Raw genomic sequence first — 22995 nt, forward strand, 5'->3', positions numbered from 1 at the left:
TCATTTCTTACATGCTTAAAGGAGAAGCTAATTACTGGTGGGAGTCAAAACGAGACCTAGAGACTAATGCTGTGATTCCATGGGATAGATTTACCCGACTGTTCTTAGACAAGTATTTCCCTAGGTTTATGGAAACCCAGATGGAGCTTAAGTTTCTGGAGTTGAAATAAGATAAGATGACTGTGGCAGAGTATGAGGCCAAGTTTACTAAGCTATCACGATTTTTGCCTGAGTTCGTGAATACCGAAGAGAAGAAAGTGCGAAGGTTTCAGCTTGGTCTGAAACAGTGGATTCAGAACCGAGTGGCAGTACTAGAGCTGATAGATTTTCAGAACCGAGTGGCAGTACTAGAGCTGACAGATTATGCCACCTTAGTGCAAAAAGCCTCGATTGTTGAAGCTGGCAGTGAACAAAGTTTGAATGAAAAGGAAAATAGGAAGAGAAAGATAGGAAGCCAAGGAGGAGGAACCGGGAACAGGAGCCTTCCAAGCAGGTTCGTTAGGGGAGTGGTGTCCCAACCTGCGTGAGGCCCCAGATTTAGAAAGACCCCAAGTGAGAGCGTTGGCTAGGGCTGCGGACAATCTAGGGCAACATTTCATAGCCAACCCCGTGCCCCAATACCGAAATGTCAAACATATGGAAAAAGACACCTTGGAGTGTGTACCCAGGCGAGAGCCCCTCTGAAATGCTACAGGTGTGACCAAACCGGACACCTTGCCAATAATTGCACCCAACCCAATGTGACGTGTTTCCAATGTGGGAAGGTAAGACACATGAGAAAGGATTGCCCGATATCGAAGCCCCCGGCCTCAGGGATGAGCAGAGCTGCATCCAACCGACCCCCAGCTGCTAGGACCTGCAACATGACCATTCAGGATGCTGTCTGAAACAGTGATGTGATAGCAGGTACCCTTCTGTTAAATTCTGAACATGCAAATGTCCTATTTGATTCTGGAGCAACCAAGTCATTTATATCTCAAGATTTTACTAAAAAGTTAAAACTTAACGCCGTACCTTTACGTGAGGTATTACAAGTGGAAATAGCGAACAAAGAAATAATTCTTGTGAATCAAGTACACCCTAAATGCAAGTTGAAATTAGAAGGGAGAGTCTTCGAAGGTGATCTAATCCCATTTGCGTTAGGAGAATTTAATGTAATCTTAGGAATGGATTGGTTATCCAATAATGGAGCGCAAATAGATTGTGAGTGGAAGAGAGTAAAGACAAGAGTACAAAATGGAAAGGAGGTAGTGTTTAGAGGTCAACGATAGACCTAGAAATTTCTGACCATGCTACAGGAAAAAAGATTATTAAGGAAAGGTGATGAGGCCTATTTGGCTTATGTGATGGATACTAAGAAGGAAGTTCCTAATATACAGGATGTAACATAGTGAATGAATTTGAGGACGTGTTCCCAGAGAACTTACCAGGGTTACCACCCGACAGAGAAATAGAATTCACTATAGAATTAGCACCAGGAACGACACCAGTGTCCAAGGCCCCTTATAGGCTAGCCCCAGTTGAGATGAAGGAATTAGCTTCTCAGCTGTAAGAATTATTAGATAATGGGATGATAAGACCCAGTGTGTCGCCATGGGGAGCGCCAGTACTGTTTGTAAAGAAAAAGGACGACAGTATGAGATTATGCATAGACTACCGAGAATTGAATAAGCTGACTATTAAGAATAGGTACCCTCTCCCTAGGATTGATGATCTATTCGACCAACTCAAGGGAGCTGTGCATTTTTCCAAAATAAATTTGAGGACAGGATATCACCAGTTGTAAATCAAACCTGAGGATATACCGAAGATTGCTTTTTGCACTAGATATGGACACTATGAGTTCTTAGTCATGTCTTTGGGCTAACCAATGCACCCGCAACCTTTATGGATTTGATGAACAGAGTGTTCATAAAGTACCTAGATATATGCGTGATAGTTTTTATAGATGATATTCTAATCTACCCAAGGACAGAGGAAGAACATGCAGAACATTTGAGGATAGTCTTAGAAATCTTGAGGAACGATAAATTATATTCCAAGTTCTCAAAGTGCGAGTTTTGGTTAAGGGAAGTTCAGTTCTTAGGGCATGTGGTGAGTATCAAAGGAGTTTTAGTTGACCCCACCAAGATAGAGGCGGTATCGAATTGGGAAAGTCTCACTACCCCAACAAAGGTTAGGAGTTTTGTGGGTTTAGCGGGATATTACCAGAGATTCGTGTAAGACTTTGCTAAGATAGTCGACCCACTGACTAGACTTACCCGGAAAACAGAAAAGTTTGTATGGACAGAGAAATGTGAGGAAAGCTTTCAGGAACTGAAAAGGAGACTGGTGTCAGCACCAATGCTCGCTCTTCCCGATGAAAAGGGAGAGTTTGTGATATACAGCGATGCATCGCATAAAGGACTAGGATGTGTGCTTATGCAGCACGGAAATGTTGTCGCGTATACCTCTCGGCAATTGAAGGAGTATGAGAGAAGATACCCAACACACGATCTAGAATTAGCAGCCATAGTGTTTGCCCTGAAAATTTGGAGACACTACCTGTATGGTGAGAAATGCGAGATTTACAAAGACCACAAGAGCCTCAAATATATTTTTACTCAGAAAGAACTAAACATGAGATAGAGGAGGTGGTTAGAGTTGATTAAGAACTACGATTGTGAGATTTTGTATCACCCGGGTAAAGCCAATGTGGTGGCTAACGCCCTTAGTAGGAAGGAAAGACTCAAAATGATAATGACATGTGAGAAATTAATTAAAGAATTTGAGAAAATGGAAATTGACGTGAGAATGACCGGTAAAGGAACAGAAGGATTATTTGAGATTAAGCTAGTGCCGGAACTGACCGAAAAGATACGAGTATGTCAGGAAAAGAAGATGAGTGAAGAAAGAGGAACATTGACCGGTGAGGAAGTGAGATGCGAGAAGGACGAGAAAGGGATCATGAGGTATGCGTCCCAAATTTAGATTCCAAATGTGCAAGAGTTAAAGGACGAGCTGCTGCACGAAGGGTACAACTCCAGATATTCAATCCACCCATGAAGTACGAAGATATACCGTAACCTTAAGGAATATTATTGGTGGCCTAACATGAAGAGAGAAGTAGCAGAGAGGGTTAGTAAGTGCTTGACATGCCAGAGAGTGAAGGCTGAACATCAGCGACCAAGTGGACTATTACGGCCCCTGGAGATTCGGGAATGGAAATGGGAGCATATAGCCATGGATTTTATGACATGCCTACCAAGAATGAAGACCAATCATGACGCCATATGGGTTATCATAGATAGACTGACCAAGTCTGCGCACTTCCCACCAATCAATGAAAGGTACACCGTAGACAAGCTGGTGGATATCTACTTAAAGGAAATTGTAGTGAGACACGGCGTTCCTATTACCATAGTGTCAGATCGAGACCCAAGGCTTAATTCCCGATTTTGGAGAAGCTTCCACGAATGTATAGGCATCATACTAAACATGAGTACCTCTTACCACCCGCAGACTGATGGACAAAGCGAAAGGACTATTCAGACCCTAGAAGATATGCTACGAGTGTGTGCCATCGACTTTAAAGGAAATTGGAATGACCACTTACCCTTGATCAAATTTGCTTACAACAGTAGCTATCACGCTAGCATGGGAATGCCTCCGTATGAAGCTCTTTACGGAAGGAGATGTCGCTCTCCCCTATGTTGGGATGAAGTTGGAGAACACAAGATAATAGGACCAGCGTTAGTCCAGCAGACCAGGAAAATGGTGGGACTCATCAGGAAAAGACTGGTAGCAGCTCAAGACAGACAAAAGAAGTATGCCGGTCAGACTAGGAAGGATAGAGAATATGAAGTAGGGGATTCAGCGCTATTGAAGGTATCACCATGGAAAGGAGTGATGAGATTTGGGAAGGAAGGGAAGCTGAGTCCCAGATTCATAGGACCCTTTGAAATTTTGAGGAGAATAGGACCTCTAGCTTACGAGCTCGCCTTGCCTCCTAATCTGCAACAAGTGCACAATATGTTCCACGTGTCCATGTTAAGGAAGTACCATGCGGATGTGCGACATGTGATAGAATATGAGCACATAGATTTACATCCAGACCTGAACTACATTGAGAAGCCAGTAAGGATAATGGACCAAAAAGAACAAGTGCTAAGGAACAAGACTGTGAAGCTGGTTAGAATCTTATGGAGGAATCAAAATTTCGAAGAGTCAACTTAGGAACTTGAAGACGCGATGAGGAATAGATATCCCCACTTATTTTCTAATTGATTTCGGGATGGAATCCTTGTTAGAGGGGAAGACTGTAATAACTCGAATTTTTGAGACCTTGTAAAAACGTTTAATGAATAGTAACCCTGACAGACGGGGAAAACATTTTAGCCCACACTATGTTGTGCATGAGAAAATGAGATTCGAAGTTGATATTATGAATAGTACCAAATGAGTGTATGTAAACGCTATTAGTTTTCGAAGAAAATGAACTTTGAAAAACGACCATATTTACGAATCATCGAGGATTACGGGAATCACGATATAATTATGAAATTAAAACCCTACGGATTTATATCCAAGCTTGATAATTCAAAACATAGGGAATAAATACAAAAGGAATTACGTCGCGAACCATTTACGAGAAAGTATTACGAAAATGTTAAGCGACCGAACAAACACGTAAATGATTAAATAAATGTAACGCTCTAACTAACCATGGTAGAAAAGTAACCATGGTTACTTTATCAAATAGTGAGCTAAGGTATAGGATGTTTATGGTATCCTTTGAAAAAGGAAGCGACCATAATGTGAATAAGGCCTTAAAGAAATAATAAGGGTAATATAAGTTGAGAGGGTGCATAATAAGTAGCGCATGAGTGCGAGTCGCCGTAAATTAGAAAGGGACCTAACGAAACTAATTGTGTTTATGATTATAGATTTCCGAGCGGAACCTAGAGCATCCTCCACCTCGAGATACCCATGCAAGTTTACGAACCCAACTCCATTTACTGTTGTATTGTGAAAGGATTGTTTTTTATCATTGCATAAATACCATGCTTGCCATGATACGTTGTAATTGAATTTTTGCATAATGTAGCGATGTTGTACGATAAGTATATATCGTGAAACTTTTAATTCCGTTATAAGCGTGACGTATTATTATAAAATCGAGAGTCGGTCGGGATTTTAAAATAAAACCCGGGAATCATTCCTTTGATATTACGGGACGATTAAAAGTCCATAGTAGTTACGTATTAAGGGACCCAACGTCCACTTACAAAACATTAAACACCTCGAACTTTTATTAAAACAATTTCCAAAGATCGCATTCCCTCAACTATATTTTATCGTTCGAGTAATAAATATTATATACCTACTCATTTGTTATGGGAGAAACATATTCCAACGATTATTTATTTCAAACCCGATTAAACATTAAAGGTTATTAAATTACGTAAACATAAATTAGTTGAGGAATATTATTTTAAATATTCTTTTAAAAGTAAACTCCTTCGAGGTTTAATTATTTATCGATTATTATTTAATTAATTATTATTTATTAAATGGTTTAATTATGATTTAAAAATCATAGAACCTGATTTAAAATACATTTTGATTTTCGGAAAATCATTCGAATAATTTCAGATCGTCGAATAATATTATCTCGACTTATTTCAAATATTTTGAATATAGTTTCAAAAGAAAGTCCCCCTATTTAATTATCTGTTGACAACAGTCAACTCACATCTATAGTACTTCCTCCGAAAAATTCGGAAGTACGTATACATATATATACGCTAATAAATCAAGCTATTTCTATCAACAAGCAAAATGCTTGGGGGAACTTCGATGTGGTTCGAGTTCTCGAGATATGATAGAATTCTTTTAAAGGACAAGGGAGGGGTAAACTCTGGTACTATGTGTGCTAGATGGACTACCAAAGGTACCACAGGCAAAGGTACTTTGTGTACTCAGGAGCTTGTGAAGTATGTGTATACCCAAAATGGGACACGTAGCCCGAATGCGGCAAGGGTGATAACCGGGATACGAAGGTGTCGTCCTTCTACTAGTAGAAAAGGTTACTATTTCTGTAGTATGACTGATCATCGTATGCGGTGGCTCCAACGAATGTCCTATTCTTCGAATTGGAATTGTGATGCTATACCGTAACCCAAGCCTAGTTGTTGGGTTTACCATTAAGGTATTTGCAGGATAATAAAATCCACTAAAGAATTGTTTTCATAAGAAGGTGTATGTCATCAAGGAAAACTATTTTTGAATAAAACATAATTATCATATATGACGTTTTACGTAAGTTTATCATACAGTCATTTCATACTGTACATTATAATGCTGGGCATTATAGCTCACACTTGTTTTCTTAAAATTGACACAACACAACTGTGAATCAAGATGCCTATCATGAGACACACAGCCAGGAAGCGGGTAAGAAATGGCCAGCTGTTCCGTAGGTTCTTTGGTGCAGTACCACAGATAGACCGAATAAGCTGGATTGGTTTTCAGTTGTTTTTAGTTCGGCTTATTTACAAGTATGACTTATGTAAGGTAATAAATAAGAAACAAATATTCGACCGACGGACTAGCCTTACTTAAAGGTTATTCCTCGGTAAGACTTAATTATTTTTGGGTTGTAATAATTATCACTTTGTGGTTTGACTTACTCTAGTAATGAATGGTTCGTTTCCAAGATAATAACCTGTAAGTGTATGTGTATGATAAGTGCGGGGTCGTAAAGTGTGAGTATTTTTATATTGTGATGCGAGGTATTTGGTTTATAGTGATTAAGATGGCGTGGCCTCCGAGATCCCTGACCCCGGATTTTGGGGCGCCACACCAACAGTTAACTGAATTATAAAGTTAACACTGGCCCTTTAGTAAGTTGTTACAATTTAGATAGAAAATCTTGTAACTCTCTCAAGAAGAACCTAAGCTCTTTATCAACAAAGAACCTAGAAGTTTTGTTGCAAAACATTCTTAATTTTAATATAAAATTAAGTGAGTTTTGAAGATTTGTGTTCTTTATTTTCTGCAAGCTTAATTTCTGCATGAACACATTTTTACTACAAGATTTAATTTACTTTGTTCAACCCTAAAAGATTCAAGAAAAGCTCAAAAATGGTAAAACACATTCACCCCCTATGTGTGTTATTCATTTCCGAACAAGTGGTATCAGAACAAAATATGAAAGTAAACAGATTCAAGATCTTGGAAGAGTGAATATACAGAAAATCAGTAGCATCAAAATTCCTATCTTTGACAAAGCTAACTACACTCTTTGAAAAAAGAAAATGTTGTTGTTTATCAGGATGGCCAATCCACTCTATATTCAGATACTCAAAAATGGGATTTTCACTCCTATGGTTAGAGTTGAAGAATCAACATATGGTGATATGGTCATTCCAGCTCATTATGCTCCAAAAGACCCTTCGGAATGTACTGAGCCTGAAAAAGAGAAAGTTTCCCTGGGTAGTGGCTTGCAATTGATATTGATTGAGTCATTTGACAATGTGATGTATAATAACATTGTCAACTGTGACACTGGCAAGCAAATATGGGAAACGATTGAGATACTCTATAAGGGAACTAAGGAAGTTAGATCTAATCAAAGAAGGATATTGATTTCATAGTATGAGAGTTTCATGGCTAAGCCAAAGGAAAGTATAACTGATATGTTTGAAAGGTTTAACAAGCTGATAAATGATTTACAGCTCCATAACAAATACTATGAAGCTGAAGAAGTGAACCTGAAGTTCTTGCTTACTCTTCCTGATCATTTGGAACAGAAAATCTCAGCAATCAGGGAAGGGAGAGATCTGAGCAGAATTACACTGGAAGTTCTATATGGAATTCTCAAAATATATGAAATAGAAATGATTCAAAGAAAATCGTTGAGATCTGGTCAAGGACATGTTGTAAATGGCTCAAGTGCCTTAATTGTCAATGAAAGCCTAACACCTATTGATGAGCCAATATCTCAAACTCCAGTTGCCTCAACTAGTGAGCAAAGAACAAATGATTTATAGGAACAAGTCATTATGGAATTGGAAGAAGATGAGTTCTACACTCTTGATGAACTGGATGAGCTAGATCAGTCTATAGCTTATTTGGATAGAAAATTCTATAACATTAAAGTAAAGAAGCCATGATTTTTCAAGGGTAAAGGACAGTCTTTCAACAACGACAACAGCTAGAAAGGAAAAGGGAAGTATACTTCTGAAAGTAAAACCGGCTACAAAACTGGATCTGTTGACAGATCTAAGATAAGGTGCTACAACTATGATGAGTTGGGCCATTCTGCTACAGAATGCAGGAAACCCAAGAAAGCAAAGAAGGATAAATCTTATCTTGAATTGGAAGCAAATTATGAAGCTCTTCTTAAGAAACAGCAAAGCAAAGCTTATATTGCAGAGGGTAAAAGTTGGGATGACTCTGAAAATGATGAAGATGAGGAATTTGGAAATTATGCACTCATGGCCTTGGAGCAAGGAGAATCATCCTCATCTAAATCACAGGTACCAACTCTTACCACCATTGATTTAAATGTGAATCAATATAAGGAAACTCTAGAGAAGATGAGCACACAAATGTTTCACATTCACACAAGCATGGTTGTTGCTAATGAAGAAGTTAAAAGATTAACAAAGATAAATGAGAAGCTTGAAAGTGAGAAGCAAGAAACTGAATTGTTGTTGGTGGAGATTGAAGCTGTAAAGCAAGAGAATGCTATTCTCAAGAACAAGCTCAAGTGTGCAAATGAAATTGAAGCAGTGCCAAGGGAGAAGCGGGAAAAGAATGAGGTGAAGTTGAAGTCTTTCAAGAATGCATCTGAGTTAATTGGACAATATCATGAGAAAAACAAACCATGTGCAAAAATTATTATTGGTCTTGAATATGATGCCTTGAACAATAAGAAGAAAGAGACAAGTGACAAAGGAAAAGCAAAATTAATGAAAATGTTCCAGCTATGTTGAAAAAGGTTGCATCACCTATGTTCAAGGCATGTGAAGTCAACTTCAGTGAAGAAGAATTGATTATCAAGCAAGAAATTGCTGATGAGGACAAAGAGAAGAAAACTGCAGAATCAACTCAGTCTTCCAATACTGAAGAAAAGCTCATGGACAAACAAAGTCCCAAGACACCTGTTAAAGAGACCAAAAATGAAGATGCAAGAAAGAAAAAGAAAAATAGAAATGGAAAAATAGGGATAAACAAAAGCAACAAATTTTCTGATGTTGCAGATGCTCCAAGAAAGAAATCTAAAAAATGTGGCTCTGTGAATCACCTAACACACCTTTGTAAAAAGGCTATTAGCAAGCCAACTGAAGGAGCCTGCAACTACAATGAAGCAAATTCAAATGATCCTTACTCCTTCTATGACAAGTTTGACTGCATTCCTTGCAACTTAAAAGTGATGAAAAGTTGTCACAAACTGAGAGTAGACCTCAAAGAAACAAGAATTGGGTCTACAACAAAAAGGGAAAATGTTCAACAGTCAATGAACTCTATTTTATATGAAACTACTCATTCTACTTTTGATAAATCAGTTAACAAGAAGAAAGTACCCAACACTGCTTGGGTTGCTAAACACACTTAAAACTCATTGTGTGCAGGGCAAAGTGAAGAAAGTCATCTGGATCATAGACAGTGGATGTTCCAGGCATATGACAGGTGATAAAGCCCTGCTATCACAGTTTGAGGAGAAAGCTGGCCCTTTGGTGACCTTTGGAGACAACAACAAAGGATTCACAATGGGATATGGAAAGATTATTTCTGAAAATGTTGTCATTGATGATATAGCACTGGTATCTGGTCTTGAAGTAAATATTCTCAGTGTTAGCCAATTTGCAGACAAAGGCTTTGAAGTTTTATTCAACAAAGAAGAATGCACTTTTATCAGCAAGAAAACTGGTGAAGTTGCTTTGAAAGGAGCAAGGAAAGGAAGCTTGTTTGTTGAAGACTTGGACTCAACAAATAAGGATGGTATTTGTTGCTTCTACACCAAGGGATCAGAAGAACAAAGCGAGCTTTGGCATAAAAAGATGTCTCACTTGAATTTCAAGGAAATTAACACCTTGGTCAAAAAGGAGTTAGTAAGAGACATGCCTAAACTGGAGTTTGCTCAAGTTGAAGTTTGTGAAGCTTGTCAGAAAGGAAAAATGAAGAGATCAAGTCTCAAGTCAAAAGCTGTGAATTCTATAAGTGCACCATTGCAACTTATTCACATGGACTTATTTGGGCCAGTAAATGTCTTATCAATTTCAAGGAACAAATATGCACTTGTGATGGTGGATGATTTCTCAAGATACACTTGGGTAGAGTTCATGCACTCTAAAGATGAAACTCCACACATCATAATTGAGCACATCAAGAAGATAGAGAAACAGGCTGAAGATTACAATTGTGTAAAAAGATTGAGAAGTGATAATGGAACATAATTCAGAAATGCTACACTGAGTGAATTCTGCAAAAGTAAAGGCATTCAGGAATTCTCATCTGTTATAACACCTCAACAAAATGGAGTAGTTGAAAGAAAGAACTGAACATTAGTTGAAGCTGCTAGAACAATGTTGCAAGATGCCAAGTTACCAACAAGTTTCTGGGAAGAGGTTGTTAACACTGCATGTTACACTCAGAACATATATCTTATTAATAAGGCACATGGCAAATCACCTTACTCAATCATATCTAAAAGAAAGCCTATTGTAAAGCATCTTTATGTGTTTGGAAGCAAGTGTTACATTTTGAAAGACAACTCTAAATATGTGGGAAAATTTGACTGAAAAGTCTTTGAAGCAATTTTTCTAGGATATTCATTGGAAAGAACAGCCTACAAAGTTTATGTTATTGGCCAAAAAAAAATTATGGAAAGCACAGATGTGACTTTTGATGATGACAAGTGTCCAGGCTTAGAATGTCTTGATGATAATGAAGCTGAAGCTATTGCATTTGAAAACCTCAACATTGATAGTGATTCTGATGGGGAAGATGAAGTTGATGCACAACAAAAGACAAATGAAGAGACTACTCAATATGAAAATCATGGAAGTGGAAGCTCATCTCAAACACTTGAATTTGATAGGACAAACTCAGGGGGAGAAAGAGAAGAAGGATCTAACAGTCATATCAACAATGAAGCAAATGATGAAGGCACAGGTCAACAAACTCATACAAGAAAGTGGGATAGAAGTCACACTAGAGAAGCAATTATTGGTGATCCTACTGCTGGTGTGAGGACTAGAAGTGCAACTGCTAATGAGTGTCTAAATGCATGTTTTCTGTCTCAAGTAGAGCCTAAGAAAATTGATGAAGCTTTACTGGATCCTGATTGGTATCTGCCATGCAGGAAGAGCTGAATCAGTTTGAAAGAAACAAAGTTTGGGAATTGGTTCCAGCACCAAAGAATAGAAGCATAATTAGAACAAAATGGGTGTTCAGGAACAAGATGGATGAAAATGGTATAGTTATCAGAAACAAAGCAAGGTTGGTTGCAAAAGGCTACTCACAAGAAGAAGGAATTAATTATGATGAAACTTTTGCTCCAGTTGCAAGACTTGAAGCAATAAGAATTTTTTTAGCATTTACTGCACACTCAAATTTTAAAGTATATCAAATGGATGTCAAGAGTGCCTTCCTGAATAGTGAGCTAGAAGAAGAAGTTTATGTGCAACAGCCACCTGGTTTTGAAGATCCAGAATTTCCAAATTTTGTGCACAAGTTACTCAAGGCTCTATATAGACTAAAACATGCACCTAAAGCTTGGTATGCCACACTGTCAGAATTCCTACTGAAGCATGGTTTTACTAGAGGTGCCATACAAAAGACTCTCTTGTACAAGAAACATGGTGAGGATATGATCCTAGTTCAGATCTTTATGGATGATATCATCTTTGGTTCTATAAATGAGAAGCTTTGCCAAAGATCCTCCAAGCTTATGAAAAGTTAATATGAAATGAGTATAACGGGGGAACTGAGTTACTTTCTTGGACTTCAAGTCAATCAAAGAAGTGATGGTATCTTCATCAGCCAAACTAAGTATGTCAAGAATTTATTGAAAAAGTTTGGTATGGTTGATTGTTCACCTGCAACTACACCTATGTCTACTGCAATAAAGTTAGATGAAGATAAAAAGGGCAAGAGTGTAGATAATTCAAGCTATAGAGGAATAATTGGTTCATTGCTTTACTTAACTGCTAGTAGACCAGACATCATGTTTGCTACATGTCTATGTGCAAGATTTCAAGCCAATCCAAAAGAATCACATTTGATGGATGTAAAGAGGATTTTCAGGGGATTATGGTATCCTAAGGGAACTGGTTTTGAAGTTGTTGGTTACATAAATGCAGATTTTGCTGGATGCAGGGTTGGCAGAAAGAGTACTAGTGGAAGCTGTCAATTTCTTGGACAAAGACTTGTATCTTGGTATAGCAAGAAACAACAATCTATATCAACTTCTATAGCTGAGGCTAAATATATAGCTGAGTCTAAATACATAGTTGCAGGAAGTTGTTGTGCTCAAGTTCTTTGGATTAGAAATCAGCTAATGGATTATGGCCTAGTGTTACACAAAATTCCTATCATGTGTGACAATACTAGTGCTATATCTATAGTGGCTAATCCAGTTAATCATTCTAGAACAAAGCACATTGATGTAAGGTACCATTTTATTAGAGAACATGCTACAAATGGAACCATTGAGCTCATTTTTTGTTCCAACAGAAAAACAATTAGCTGACATTTTTACTAAACCTTTGGATGAAGCAACTTTCACTAGACTTGTAAATGAAATTGGAATGCTTAATTCTTCATCCTAAGGTAAGAACTCAGCTAATGTTTTACAGCAGATTAATTTCCAGTAAATCAAAATTAATTTGATTTAATTGGAAATTAACTAAAATATGAATTATAAATATTTCAAAAATCTCCGCATATTTATTTTTCAAATTCAAAATTCAACTTGGAATTTTTCAAATTCTAAGTAAATTTCCCAATTGTTAATTTACATCATTAATATGTAAAATTAACACAAGCAAGAATTATAGAAATCAAAAGTATATAGAGAACTGAGTTCTCGATAAGTCTAATTGACTTCTCGACAAGTCATTTTAGGACTTCTCGAGTGCGTTCTCGACAAGTCAATTTACTGACTTCTCGAGTGACTTCTCGATAGGCTTAAAAATGACTTATCGATAAGTCCTTGTAGAGTTCTCTAGTAGTGTTAACTCACAGAGTTCTGTACAAGTACAATTTTTGACTTATCAATAACTCAGAACTGAAATAATTTAATTTAATAAATTATTTTGGTAAAATACTTTTGGAAAATTTATTCTAATTTTATTTTGAATGTATTCAAATAAAAGTTGGAATTAATTCAGTCCATTTTGGACAAACTGGGTATTTATTTGACATCTCGATAAGTCAATTTTTAGTTCTCTATAAGAGTAATTTAAAATGACTACTCGATATGTACTTCCTTTCTTAAAATGACTTCTCGATAGACAAATTTCAAACATCTATTTTTAATTTCTCGACAAGTCATTCACTTTTACTATAAATACCCAGACTTCTCGATACATATACATACTTAAAACTTTCGAGATCTCAAGTGACCCATCTTTCAATCCAAAATTGACTTCTCTCTCGTTTTTCATCCTTTCTCACAAATCTCTTTTACCCACTAAACTTCATACTCATATCAATGGCAACCAACAATCTTGTACCTTTTATCCCCAAGGAAACCAATTTTCTTGCATTTCTAGATGCAAATTAAGCACCTGAAATTTTTCAGTGCTTTGTTAAGTTTCTTTCAGAGACCTACTTTGTAGGTGCTCTAACTGCTAATCCTGTGGCGCCCTCCAAACCCGGGTCAGAAGTTTGGGATCCACACACACACATGCCTTATTTATAACCTGCTTATAACAATAATAAAGATAACAATAATATGCAGTGACCCTATTTACCAACTACCACGGATCGCAACAGGTTAAAGTATGCACACAAGCCACACTTCTACTTATATTACATACCGTTCAAATCCCAACTATTCCAAACTCATAACTGAGTATTAAACATTTTTACAAACTTTTACAGACTTAAATTGTTCCAAAAGAAGCCTACAAGCTCAGCTCAATCAACCTGAACCCCTAGCTCTCGCGCTGGACTGGGGATCCTCAATACCAACCGGTTCTTTTTAACTTAAAAAGAACAGAAACAATATCGCACAAATGAGCTAACTAGCTCAGCAAGTCAAATGACAAAACTGAGAATAATGATCTTCAAGTGAACATGATTATGATATCAAGTGAACAATGGATTATGATTTAGAATTGGATATTATACTTTTAATTTAAAAACCAAGGTTAGGCTGCTGATCAGTCACGCACTAACCCCGAGCAAGGCACACAGCATTGCTCTAACCACTGGATCCAAGGCACACATTGGCCTAACTTGACCATTATATGGTCTGACCACGAATCTGGTCCACAATTTTATAAAAACAATCCAATTCTAACATAATAACAGAATGAACAATAATAAACAATAACCAGAATCATTAACAACAGTGAGTACTTAACAATGAAAGGATTTCAATACTTGTATGGATCAACAAGGTAATTTCAAAGCTTGGATGCTGGGTAATAAAAGAATTGGATAACAAAGGAATCAACGTTTCAGGGTTTCAAGGATTTGGTCTTTCAAAGCATAAGATATCATGGGTTGAGTATATAAGTAATTCAGTTCAGCGTTTGGTATTTAGTTTGTATGTATTTGTGGAGTAGTATCGTAGATTTGTGGTTCGTGTTTGGGTATACAATAATCAATGGCTTAGAAAGAATATGGTTCCTGGATCAAGAACAATAATTGGAATTAGGGTTTAGGTTTCTGTGCTTCAAAGCACTTGCAATATCACAGGATTATCAAGTACTATAATATCTCGAGAAAGTTCAGAACACTTGCCTGGTACTACAATAGATGCTCACATATCATAAGCATCTATCAATCATCAACTCATAGGATTCTGTTCAACACATACTTCTATCTACCCTTCGTTTTACCCAAATCCGATTAACGGATTGAAAGTTACGCAATAAATAGTAAACATCGAATATACAACCCGACAGTCAACCAACATATCACATATAACACATAATACGTCACATAATCAATGACATAACATTTATAAAGACATTTCAGGTCAAAAATAGGCTTTCTGGTATTTAAAATGATTTTTAAAACATTTTTCGGAATTAAAACGGGTCGTTGGATCAATTTCGAATTAATAAACAGGGTTCGGTTGGCCAATTCTGGCTCCGAAATAATTTTAGAATAATTATCGAGCCTTGGAAATAATTTAGAATAATATTTTAAAGCTCGAAACTATTTTTCGGAATTTTTAAATCATTTTTAAATAATTAAATCTAATTAAATAATTGATTAAAATCAATTAATCAATTAATTTTTGAATTAATTGACCAATTAATTAATTAAAAATTAACTGAAATTAATTAACTAATTAATTTAGATTTATTTTGGAATTAAAAATAATTTTCAGAATTAAAATAATAATTTTCAAAATTTTCAGAAATTAAAAATGAATTTTTATAATAAAAATAAATAGGAAATATGATTTTTAAACATTTTATAAACAGGAATCCTATTTTTGCAAAGTCTGGAAACCTGGGAGACCAAACTTCATCGTTTTCAAAAGTACAGGGACCAAACTGCAATTTTGCAGTTCTAGTCGCCGGAAAATCGGGGGTGGCCGGAGAACTCACCTCCGACATCCTCCCACCACCATCACCTCCAGAATTAAACTACAGATTACCAGGAACATATCCATGCAAACAAATCATTCTAAGCATCCCTGTTCTGGCCGGAAATTTTAAAATAACAACTCCCTACGATTCAAGCATCCTCTGTTAACGAGCTATATATCAATCGATTGCAAATTTCATAAGGAACACAACCCACTATAAATCAACAGCTAATAACCCCTGAATCAAAATCCCCCAAATTTCAATTGAAAACATTCATACAGGTTATAAACCCTAATTTTAAAATTCGAAAATCAAACTCAAATTTGAACATGTAATTGAACTCCAAATCAGACATATAATATACCCAAATCATCAGGAAAACAAGCTCTATAACATGCAATCATCAAATCATACAAACAATCATCCGAACAAAATTTCATATTTTTCATAAAAATAATTCGAAAATAAATAAATTTTAAGAAACTAACCCTTTGATTCTGCAGGAGTATGGATTATAGATTCTGATAGAGCTTCTCAAGACCTTCAAATCCAGTACTCGAGCTTTTCAAACAAAGATCAATAACACCTTCAAAAGTTGGTTTGATTCTTGGAATAGTTTATGAATATATGATTTTTCTCTGTAAAATTATATATTTATCTGTCTGCAAATGATTTTGATACGAAATAAAATACGGTAAAAGGCTATTTATAATTACGGAGAATTAGTATCCCGTTGGATCATTCCGGATATAAAACGGTACGTTTATTTGTAAAAACTGATCCAAACGATCTCGGTTTTCGGGATAATTATCCAAACCAGTACAATTTGTACTGCGGTCTTGGTCTCAGCGCCTGGTTACACGTATTACGAAGTGATAATTGGGATAGTTTAATAAAAAACTCCCGTTTATCGAAAATACGGGTTTTATTGATTTACCGAAACGAATATTTTATCGAAAATGTTGCGTCGGGACCCGCGCAGGACAAACCGTACGCCGGATCGAAAAAGTCAAAACATGGAATATGCTCGGAATATTACAATTAGGTTAGGAAGGAGTTCTTGGAAGAGTTTCGGGTTCCAAAAACGTAACAATGGTTGACGTCGGTTGGTTCCCGTTTTTATAAAATAGATTTTAAATACTCGGAAAAAGATTTTATAAATTTCATATGATCCTTATAAATCCATAAATCAACATAAAAATAATTAGGAAGATATGACAATTATCTATGTTTTATTTTAGACATATAAAATTAAAATACTCAATTAATATTTTTTTTGAATATCCAAGTTCAGATAACACTTAACAATTAACTCACAGAATAGATACTGAACACACATAATAATTATTTAATATCAAAAATAATTACACGATATATCCCGGATATTACATCCTTCCCCTCTTAAAAGGATTCTGTCCTCAGAATCTCCTAAGAAAACAAATGAGGGTACTTTTCTCTCATATCACTTCCCAACTCCCAGGTGGACTCTTCAACCTTTGGGTTTCTCCACAATACTCTTACTAACTTTACCACTTAATACTTTCTCTCTCTCCTCCACAATCTCTATCGGACTCTCTACATATGACAAATCTGCCTGAAGCTCTATTGGCTCATATTCTATTACATGCCTGGAGTCTGGATTGTATTTCTTAATCATTGATACGTGAAAGACATTGTGAATGTGCTCCATGTGCGGTGGTAACGCCAACTCATAAGCTACTTTGCCAACGTGCTTTAAAATCTCAAAAGGTCCGACATATCTTGGGCTTAGCTTTCCTTTCTTCCCAAACCTCGTTAGTCCTTTCCATGGTGATACTTTCAATAATACCAAGCTCCCTTCTTCAAATTCCATGTTCTTCCTTGACTGGTCTGCATACTTCCGCTGACGATCTTGTGCGGCTATTAATCTTTTCTAGATAATTTCAACAACTTCCTTTGTCTGCTGCACCAATTCAGGTCCGAGTATTTTGCGTTCTCCTACTTCATCCCAATATACTGGGTATCTACATTTCCGTCCATAAAGGGCTTCATAGGGTGGCATCCCAATGCTGGCGTGATAGCTGTTGTTATAAGCAAACTCTACCAGGGGTAAATGCTCGTTCCAACTTCCTTTGAAATCAATAGCACAAACACGTAACATGTCCTCGATTGTCTGGATCATTCTTTCACTTTGGCCATCCGTCTGCGGGTGATAGGCCGTACTCATATTCAATTTTGTTCCTAAACATTTTTGAAAACTCTTCCAAAATCTTGAATTAAATCTTGGATCTCGATCAGATATAATAGACATTGGAACTCCATGACGAACTACAATTTCCTTTAGGTACATATGGACTAACTTGTCGAGCGAAATTTTTTCATTTATAGGCAGAAAATGAGCTGACTTGGTAAGTCTATCCACTATAACCCAAATGGCATCATGATTAGCCCTTGTCCTTGGTAATCCAACTATGAAATCCATAGCAATATGTTCCCACTTCCACTCCGGAATCTCCAATGGCTGTAACAATCCACTTGGTCTCTGATGCTCTGCTTTAACTCTCTGACAGGTATAACATTTGCTAATCCATTCCGCAATTTCCCTCTTCATGTCTGGCCACCAATAATTCTTCTTTAAATCTCTGTACATTTTGGTATTCCTAGATGGATGGAATATCTTGAACTATGTGCTTCTTGTAAAATTTCATTCTTTAACTCCGTCACCGGTGGAATCCAGATTCTAGATGAAAATCTCAAAATGCCTTGATTATCCTTCTGCGTGCATAATTCTTCACCTACCAAACGATTTATATTTTGATTCATTACATCTTCCTGACATTTCTTTATTTTCTCCAACAACTCCGGCTGGAAAGTCATACTGTACACTTTTGCTTCCTCAGGTTTGCAAACTCTAATTTCCAATTCCAATTTCTGAAATTCCTTATATATATCTTCAGGTACTGATAACTCATTTAACCTTTCCTTCCGACTTAACGCGTCTGCCACCACGTTCTCCTTACCGGGATAATAATTAATCGAGCAATCATAGTCTTTGATTAACTCTAACCATCTCCTTTGCCTCATATTAAGTTCCTTCTGTGTGAATATGTACTTTAGGCTTTTGTGATCCGTGAAAATCTCGCACTTTTCTCCATACAAATAATGTCTCCAAATCTTCAAAGCGAAAACTATGGCTGCTAGCTCCAAATCATGAGTAGGATACTTCTGTTCGTGTGGTTTCAATTGCCTTGACACATACGCAATCACCTTTTCGTGCTGCATTAAAACACATCCTAGTCTTTTGTGAGAAGCATCGCTATAAATTACGAAATTCCCTTGATCGTCTGGAAGTGACAAAACAGGTGCCGTGATTAATCTCTGCTTCAACTCCTGAAAACTTTCTTCGCACTTGTCGTTCCATATAAACTTTTCATTCTTTCGTGTAAGCTTTGTCAATGGTGTTGCAATCCTTGAGAAATTCTGAACGAATCGTCGATAATATCCCGCCAATCCCAAGAAACTTCTTACCTCGGTGGGTGTTCTCGATCTCTCCCAATTCGTAATTGCCTCGATCTTTGCCGGGTCCACTTTGATCCCTTCGTTACTGACTATGTGTCCTAAGAATTGAACTTCATGTAGCCAAAACTCACACTTCGAGAACTTAGCATATAACTTCTTTTTCCTCAAAATCTCCAAAGCCGTTCTCACATGTTCTGTATGATCCTCTTCCATCTTTGAATAGATTAAAATATCGTCTATAAACACAATAACAAACTTATCCAAATATTCCTTAAAAATTCTGTTCATCAGGTCCATAAACGCTGCCGGGGCATTGGTCAATCCAAAAGACATCACTAAAAACTCGTAATGTCCATACCTTGTTCTGAAAGCGGTCTTTGGTATATCTTCTGGCTTGATCTTCAGTTGATGATATCTCGATCTTAAATCGATCTTGGAGAAATACTTGGCTCCCTTCAATTGGTCAAACAAATCATCAATTCTAGGTAACAGATACTTATTCTTGATTGTAAGCTTGTTGAGCTCCCTATAGTCGATACATAGTCTCATGCTTCCGTCTTTCTTCTTGACAAATAATACCGGTGCACCCCACGGGGACATACTAGGTCCGATTACTCCTTTCTCTAACAGCTCTTGCAATTACTTCGCTAGCTCTTTCATCTCAACAGGCGCCATTCTGTACGGGGCCTTGGATACTAGTTCTATTCCAGGTGCTAAGTCGATCGCAAATTCAATTTCTCTATCTGGAGGAAGTCCTGGTAATTCGTCGGGAAATACGTCTGAAAATTCATTTACAACTGGAATATCTTCAAGTTTTGCTAACTCCTGACTTCTATCGATCACATATGCTACAAAATGCTCACATCCTTGTCATAGTAACTTCTTGGCTTAAATCATCGTTAAGAACTTCTTTACTTGTTTCTGACCTTTGAACGTTACTATTCTTTCGTCTGGCATTTTCACCATTACTTTCTTATTTCGACAATCTATCTGAGCATCATGCTTAGATAACCAATCCATCCCTAATATAACATCAAATTCTCCTAATTTAAATGATATCAAATTTACACAAAATTTACTACCATAGATCTCAATCTCACAATTCCCACAAACTTGGTTAACAGTTACACGTTCTAGATTTTCTAATTCCAGTCATTATTTCATTTAAACATTCAACTGGACAATTTAACTTACTAACAAAATCTTGCGAAACAAACGATCGAGTTGCTCCCGAATCTATTAACACTTTGACATATAAAGAATTCACATTAAGCGTACCTGCCACGACATCCGTATCCTGAATAGCATCCTTCACAGACATATCAAAAACTCTAGCCCTTGGAGTCTCATTCATTGTTGGGGTAGATCCCATCATCCTCAATGCATTACTGGCTGGGGCTGGTGTCTTACAATCCCTGGCCATATGTCCTGGCTTCCCACATTTAAAGCATGTAAATCCAATGGCTGGAACCTTCACTGCTGGATTCCGAATAGGCTGATCCTTATTTGCTGGCTCTCTTGCTGGCTGATTTTGGCTCTCCCTCGAATAGTGCCCTTTCTGGTTGCAATTTAAAACATACCACATTCAACTTATTACAAACTCCTCCATGCTTCTTTCCACATACTTGACAATCTGGAAAAGTTAGTCTCAACTGATTTGGCTGATTTGTATTAACTGGACGGTTGCTCTGGCCTCCGTCTCCTATATTTTGTCTCCTGAAATTAAAATTTCTCCCTGGCTGAAACTTACCCTTCTTAAAATTTGGAAACTTCCCTGTTTGTGACTGACCCTCACTTCCCTCAACTTTCCTCTTCTTGCTTTCCTTTTCCTTCTGGAACATCTCACTCTCTGTCTCTGCTATCATAGCCTTCTGTACTACTCCTGCATAGGTATTTAATTCAAAAATGGCTACCTTCCCTCTGATCCATGGTTTCAAACCTTGTTGAAATCTTTTAGCTTTCTTTCTGTCAATATCCATATACGACGGTACGTACCTTGACAATTCCTCAAACTTACCCTCATAATCTGTTACCGACATGTTCCCTTGCTTTAATTCTAAAAACTTCAGCTCCATTTGATCCTGAACAAACTGAGGAAAATACTTTTCTAAAAACAATTCCTTAAACCTTTCCCAAGTAATAACATTTGTGCCTTCCAATGTCTTCACCATTTCCCACCAATAGGTGGCCTCATTCTTCAGATAGTAACTTGTAAACTCAACCTTCTATTCTTCCTTTACTTTCACTAAGGCAAATGCCTTCTCTATTTCCTTTAACCAAACATTTGCTTCAATTGGCACTAAGGAACCCTTAAATTCTGGTGGGTTTACTGCCTGAAAAGTTTTAAAAGTTACCTGGGGGTTGGTCTGTCTTTGTTGTTGTTGTGCCAGGTGAACTGTTTGTTGGGCCAACATTTGAAGAATCTGGGCTATTGCTGGGTCCATGGGTCCTGGGTTCACATTTGGATTTATATCATCTTGGTTGTTGTTGTTGTTGGTTTCTTCATTCTGGGTGTTGGTGCGGGAATTTCTTTTGGGAGGCATTTTCTGTAAAGAATCAAACAACTTATTCAGCTTTTGAATCAAATCTTTGTATAAAAGAAAATTTTTGTAAAACAGAGGTATCTCTTTTTGAAAACAGTTGTAACTAAGTAAATTGCATGCTTCTTTACAAAATATAAACAGTTATGGAAAACAGGGTACATGGTATAACTGGTGCAATAGATAAGGTAAGGTAAAACAGGTGCAATAAAATAAATGACAATAATGGAAAGGAAAAAGGTGCTGATATATATAGATCAAAAGTTTTAGGTAGTACAAGCGTAAAGACGCTTCGGAAGTGAAAGCAAAAAGGGTACAACAACCTACTCACTAGTCAGCATAGCTAGTCTATAAATACAACTCAAAAGTCAACTAATACACACTACACACTACTGCACATACTATACAACCATAACAACACTGCTCATCATCTCCATCTCTGAATCTCTGGCTCATGGAAAATCTGGACCTCCTATCTCCTCAAGCTCCTCTAGAACCCACTAAGCCCACTCTACTAGGAAATCAGGGGTGATGTCCTTATGTGTAGCCTCAACAATCCTCACAGCAGCTGCTCTACGAAATGCCTGGAGCCTCTCCCTAAGTCATCTCTCACCACTCCCCATCTCTCTGGTACGCATGATATACAATAACTCCTGGATCTGACCCTGTAGGAATTGTTGCTCCATAAGGCATGCCTCAAACTGATGATATGGGACAGGATAGGAAGAGAACTAGAAAGGTACTCCTGTGACTGAATGACTAGTAAAGCCTGAATCAGAAGGTGGGGGTCCTCTGACAGGTGTCCTCATGCCTGGAGGTGGAATAGCCTGCAGTGGTACGGGCCGCAACACAGGTGGAGGTAGTATAGCCAACACTGGTGGAACAACAGGACGTGGATCCGAAGACGACACTCCAACTGAAGGCTCTGAGTGATCAGCTGATACGGGGATAAAAGAGTCGGCCATCGCTGCTATCTGAAATCATATCGCAATATAAGAATCTCGAACCATAACGCGAATTACACTAATACCTGATATACCGAAGCACTCAACCTCTCGATGTTCTATCTTTCTATTCCTTACTTCTAATCCTAACCCTCTACCCATTCCCGTCAACCTAGGCTTGTGTCAGTGACTTATAACCTGTAGCTCTGATACCAAACCTGTGGCGCCCTCCAAACACGGGTCAGAAGT

Source organism: Apium graveolens, chromosome 5, assembly GCF_009905375.1.
Source record: "Apium graveolens cultivar Ventura chromosome 5, ASM990537v1, whole genome shotgun sequence".
NCBI lineage: Eukaryota > Viridiplantae > Streptophyta > Magnoliopsida > Apiales > Apiaceae > Apium > Apium graveolens.